A 6,000-nucleotide genomic window follows, 5' to 3' on the forward strand; every position below is an offset into this window, starting at 1 on the left:
CGGGCTCGGGGCGGCCGCGCTCGGTGACATTTTAAGCGGCTCTGAGGGGCCCGGCCGCCGCCACCCGCCTCTTGCCGGGGACCGGGCCACGCCCCCCCGGCGCCAGGGGGCGGGGCTTCGCGCCGGCTCTTTAACCCCTTGGAGGTGAACGGGGGTGTGTGTGTGCGGGCGCTTCCACGAGGCGGAGAGAGGGATGGGCAAAAAAAAAAAAAAAAAAAGACATAAAGAGGAAACGTCTCTCTTCGCGCCGGCGAGGCAGACCCACATAAAAAGCTTAGTACAGAACAAAAGTCTGCTTCTCTCCTTTTTTAGCTTTTATCCCTCTCGCTTTCGCCACTTTTCTCGACTCTTTTTTGCAGTGTCCCCCCGTGCTGAGGCGCGCAGTGGCGGTGGTAGGTCCCCTGGCTGGCCGGCCGCCAAGGGGCCGCTGCCGCGGAGCACGCGCGGGGGGCGGGGGGAGCGGAGCGCAGTTGCCAGAGCTGCTGCCTTTGTCTGAGGGAGCAGCGAGCGCCGGGATTGGCAGAGGGCTGCCGGCGGCTCAGCCAATCAGCGCGCGGCGGGGCCGGCCGGCTCGATGGCGATTGGCCGCGAGCACCGGTTACTAAGCGGGACAAAGGAAGGCGAGCGCTGAGGCGAGAGCGCGGTTCGGGGGGCGCGGGGTGACCCGGCCCCGCATCCCGGCCCCGCATCCCGGCCGGGCAGCTGCCCGACACCGCCGGCCCCAGCGCTGGCCCTGGGGAAACTCCTCCTGCCCACACCGCCGGTGGAGCTGCCCCCGCCCCGAGCCGGTGCGCCGCAGCGCCGGGGCTACCTGCCACCCTCCAGCCCGGGCCGGCCGCCGTGTGGGGATGAGGCTTGTGGGAGACCCGGGCACAGGGGACCCTGTGCAGGTAGAGCCGCTGGCCGCATCCCCGGCGGGAGCCTGTCCTGGCTGACCCCTCAGCCGCTGCACTGGCCACAAACACTGGCTCTCCCTCCTCTGCAGGGCCCTGGCAGCTGCCTGCTGTGTGAGCCACGTAATCTACGTAATAACCTGCCCATCTCAGAGGGCACCGTAACCAGCGAGTGTGACCCGCGAGAAAAACGCGCTTTCTAGTGACATAACCAGCGGCAGGAAAAAAAAACCAAAAAACCAAAAAACCAAAAAACCAAAAAACCAAAAAAAACCAAACCAAAAACCCAAAACCAAAAACCACAGGAAAAGGCACCAAACTGGATGTCTGTCTGTCACCAGGTTTGGGATAAGTCTGAGCTGCAAACACACCCGAAATGGAACCTCAGCCTGCCTGGCAGCCACATCCCGAAGGGCAGCCACAGCCCGCAGGCACCGGCGGGAGGCAGGAGTGCAGCCAGCTCGACACTCAGCCTCGGTTTTGGCGCGGCAAAGGATCCTTAGAGAAAGGCTGCTGCTGAGAAATTAAGGAAAAGTCCTTTCCCGAGACTCCCAACCAGTGTCAGAGGCACAAGGGCGGACAACACCTTGATCTGCTGTGGAAATCTCAGGGAATGTTGGAAAACCCAGCACTGAAGTTGTCTGCTTTATTTGCACTTCAAAGCATGGAAGAGCAAGTGACGAATAATTTGTCCTGCTCTGGCATCAGGTAGCAGCTCCTGAAAACAGCCTCCTGACCTGGCTAAACCTTAGGGTGACTGCGACATTGAGTAACTGAAAGGCTGCACCCGATGGAAGAGTATGAGGGAAGATCTGAAGTTTGCTGATGTATCACAACTTCCACAGCCAGCAATTTAGAGCAGCCTGCTCCAGGAACAGAGCTCCTTGAGGGATGGACGACTGCAGAAGAGCACAGGGCTTTGATTCAAGTCACTCACTGTACATAAATTAATTTTATAAGCCCATCCACAAACTCTGATTAATCCACGATAACCAGATATGATTCCTTTTTCTAATTTTTAAATTAAATTATTGAGCCGATACCACGTATCAGCTCCAGCTTCTTCAAAGGGAAATGCCCTCCCTGGAAGCACAGCTGGCTCCCCCAGTGAAATTTAACTTGGTGCTTTCTGCCCAAGCCATCTGCTGCCAAGGGTTGGGCATGGGTGGAGGTGCAGAAGTGGATGCTGCTTTGCAGGCCCTGCAGAGCTAAAAACTGGGGCTGTGGTCCCTGTGGCAGCCCCCAAACTTAGATTAGCAGCTGTGGCAGAGAAGGGGAAGGAGGCAGACTCAGGTTGAAATTCATTTTCCCCCTTCCTGCACCTCATTATAAGTTCCACCCACATAAGACCTAATTACTTGGCTTTTATGCTGGCAAAGTGGATTTCATCCTTGCTGTTTCCCATGGTGGTTGCCTTCATTTTCATGGCGGCACTGATGGTTACAGCTTATTGATGTTTTCACTTTAGTGATTTAAAGCAGAATACATTTTGTTATTAGCACTGGTTTCTCTCATTGCTGCTTTAATCAAAGATGCAATTTAAGGCAGAGGATTGTGTGTAATGGTAAACAGTAGGATAATGCCTTGAGAGAACAGAATATTAATGTGTTTTTATTTCTCAAAACTGTGCTTATAATTTACCCAAGATTGCTTGGCTCCCAGAACACACATAGGGGGTGCTCCCTTTCTTACCACACTGCCTGCCTTGCACCAGGGATGAGCATGGTGTGCATGTGTGTGCCCAGGGGGGAGAGGGAGGCACATCTGCTGCCTTACACGCTGCTAAACCCCCTCTGCCTGTGCCTCTCCCACAGGCACAAGGTCTGAGCATCGGAGAGCAGAGACAAAACCGGGAGCACGCCGAGGGTTCGGGGATGCTCAAGGTCTGGGAGTGCTCCCACTGCCAAAACCTGGCCGTGCAAACCCAATACATCACCCCAAGAGGGAGAAGCTACATTCAAACACTGAAACAAAATAATGGTGATTTGGCAGTGCCTGAGCAGGGGTCCAAGTACTGGAGGAGGAGACTTGGTGCCCCACGCTGCGGCTGAAAGACAAGAAGTGAGCCCAGTGCCTGCTGCCTTCCCAGCATCCCGACATCCCGTGTCGACGGCTGTGCATTTGCTCACTTTCCTTTCCTTGGATCTGACAATTTGCATTTCAAGGCAAGATTAAATATTGAAGTTTTGAGCGCTTCCATGTGCTTCAGGAGGAGCTGAACAGACCTGCACTGGAACAGACTGAACACAGAAAAGCCATTTGTGCCAAACTGCTTGGTTTCCTCTTTGCCGAGCCATGATAATGTGATATCCGACAGCTGAATGTAGGCCACAACAGGCTTTTATAGTTGGAGGGCTGGAAGAGGGAGGGGGGCTGGATCCACAGTGCTGCCAGCCAAATGCATGAAAATGATGAGAGGCTTTTGGGGCAGGCTGGAGGCTCCTGGCCACTCCTGAGATCCAGATATTAGCTGCACTGTTAGCACAAGCTCAGGGCCTGCTGGAGGGGAGCTTGGAGAAGGTAGAACTGCATTCACGTCAGCAAGGACAACTCCCTGGACATCAGTAGATGCTACATGAAATTACTGGCCTTTCGCTGCACATTTTTGGAGAAGGTGCTGTGACTGGTGGCCAGCTTCCCACGGGGGCAGGCACACCTTGCAAGGAACAGCACTAGAACAACCAGTTACAGCAGTTTGGTTTAGTTAATGGATTCTTCCTGCCCGTTTCTCAGCTCCTGGTGATGAGGAGCAGAGGGAAGGCGCAAGGGTTTGTCTGCTTTGGCTCAGATGCTGCTGCTGGGGTCTCAGTGTGGCTCAGTACACTGCAAACCAACCCCAGGGCTTGCTGGCAGGAGAAGAGGTGTTGGGAATGGCAGAGGTTCATCCTGCCTTCCTGAACCATGGAGACCATCTTCCCCTTCAGTTGTACAGCCTAAGCCCCAAAAGTACCACAGAGACCACAAAGCTTTTGCTGCAGGATTAAGAGTATTAATCCCTGCAGGGGTGAAGCAGCAGCAGTTTGCTTCCCCGCATCCTCCAGAGCCTTCATGTGAAATATAATGGGTGTTTTTAACAAGGACTGTGCTTCCTCTCTCTGCTTTATAGTCATTTTACGTCCTAGCAGGCTGCAAAACAGTTGCTTCACTCCACCCCAGATGCGGCCACATTTCTGTGGTGAGGAAAAACTCTGGCAAGTGTGCCGAAGTCGGGTGCTTTGGTTTGAAAATTATACATTGCATTAAAAACCTGTATTAAAGAATAATATGCGGTCTGCAAAAAACATTCAAATGAAACACTTCAGTGTTAGGAAGTGTCTTATTTACAGCAGTGAGAGCAGCTTGTGCCCTTTTCCCTCCCCTGTCCACTGGGTAAGGAAAGAGTTTGAAGCAGGGGCTCGTGTCCATAACGGTTGGAACACAAGGCATGCACACAGAGCTGAGCTTGCGAGGAATCATACATTAGGCATTTCCTAACTTAAAAGCACTTGGCTTTGCATTGTAAACAACATTCTTTTAACATAGGAAATAACATTTTTAAAAAAAAATAAAGAAAAAGATCTTTTAAATAAATGTCTACAATGTAGGTTGTTGCAGCTGGACCTAAGGTATTCCTCAGCAAGGCTTGGACTGGCCTTTCCTCACTGCTCCAGAGGCTTCTGCTCAAAAAATTTCAGGAGTAACGGTCTGGGATGGAAGCAGAAAGCTGCTCTCCTGCTAGGGGAGAGGAGTATGTGTGGCTTTTGCAGCTGGACAGTGGATGCCAACCTCGTGCTCTGCACACGGGTGTCTGGGGTGGACACATCTGCACCTGGAGAGTGCCCGGGGATGGATGAGGGGTGGGCACGGGGCGGGGGGTGAGGGAAAGGGCACGCCGCACTGAGCTGTGCTGAATTGCTGCTTTGGCAGACAGCACCGGGCCAGCTCTTTAGAAAGTTCACGTTCAGTTATTGTTTTGACAGGCTGCCAAAGTTTTCCTGAGGAATGCAGGCAGCAGAAGGGAAATGGTGATTTTCAAACTTTTTTTTTTTATAACTCAGCCAAACCAGAATGGAATTTCATGGGAAAAGTGAAAGGTACATCTCTAGCCTCCGGGCATCGTTGTTGCCAAGTTTCAGGGTCTGGCTGCAAACAATGGAGGTGTCGGAGCATCTCCAAAGCGGTGCACCCTTGCACGCACTCACATGTGCTCACGCACACTCACACACACGCTGGAAGCATCTTCTCTAATGGTGACTGCTCCCAGAAAACTGACATTAACCCGCAGCGCTTTAAAAAGAGTGTGCGTGATGTAAAAGCAGGCGACAAAGCAGCTGATGATGAAGGGTTTGCGGCTTGGGGGGACATTTCGGTGCTCTCCCCACCCCAGTCCTGGCGTGCAGCCAGCCATGGGGGCACCGCTTCTCTCCACGTGCTCTTCCCTAGGTCAGTCCCGGAGCCAGGCGGTATTTTTGCAGGTCTCCCTACCCCTAGGAAGGGCAGGAGGTTGTAAGCTCCCCTCCTCCTCCTCTTCCTCCTCCACAGAGGGAGGAGAGCAGCCGGTGAGCCGGGCTCCAGCGCTGCAGCACCCCGGGGTCTGGGGGGCTCTGGAACCGGGCTGGGGAACTGCCAGTTACCTTATATTTTCCAGTACACTAATTTCTCTTGTCATCATGCCAGTGACAAACAGAGAGAGTTAAACAGAGCAATCCATTAAAGAAGCAGCCTGACAGACCGATTGTTAAGGGTTTCAGCGATCCCCATTTACACTGGCTTGAAAAAAATTTTGCCTCGAGCAGCTCCAATTACAGAATTATCGGACCACACTCTGGTCCCTTTGTGCACTTCGCATCTCTGTCATCGTTCCAGGCCTCTCTATTTTGTTGCTTGGAAATGGTGAGCAAAATGGAAGGTGACTTGTAACAAATTCAGAGAAATTAGAGGGGGGATAAAAGAGAGAGAGAAAAGCTCCTTCCCTGATTCTAATGTCCTAAATCAGGACACTTTTAAAATGTAACACTGTATAGGAATTTAAAATATTTTGCACTTCCTCTATTCATTACTCTAATGCACTGGAACTACTTGCTTAGATCCACCCCCCCCCCCCCCCCCCCCCACACCCACCAACACC

General features: G+C 52.8%; 1 protein-coding gene across 2 annotated transcripts in view; it reads right to left on the minus strand.

The window, feature by feature from the left end:
* LOC121361937 (phosphatidylinositol 3-kinase regulatory subunit gamma) overlaps positions 1–6,000 on the minus strand; it is a 76,714-nt gene that overhangs the window by 32,613 nt on the left and 38,101 nt on the right. The window lies entirely within an intron of this gene.

The sequence above is a fragment of the Pyrgilauda ruficollis genome, unplaced genomic scaffold, assembly GCF_017590135.1.
Source record: "Pyrgilauda ruficollis isolate IOZ18807 unplaced genomic scaffold, ASM1759013v1 scaffold6, whole genome shotgun sequence".
Lineage (NCBI taxonomy): Eukaryota > Metazoa > Chordata > Aves > Passeriformes > Passeridae > Pyrgilauda > Pyrgilauda ruficollis.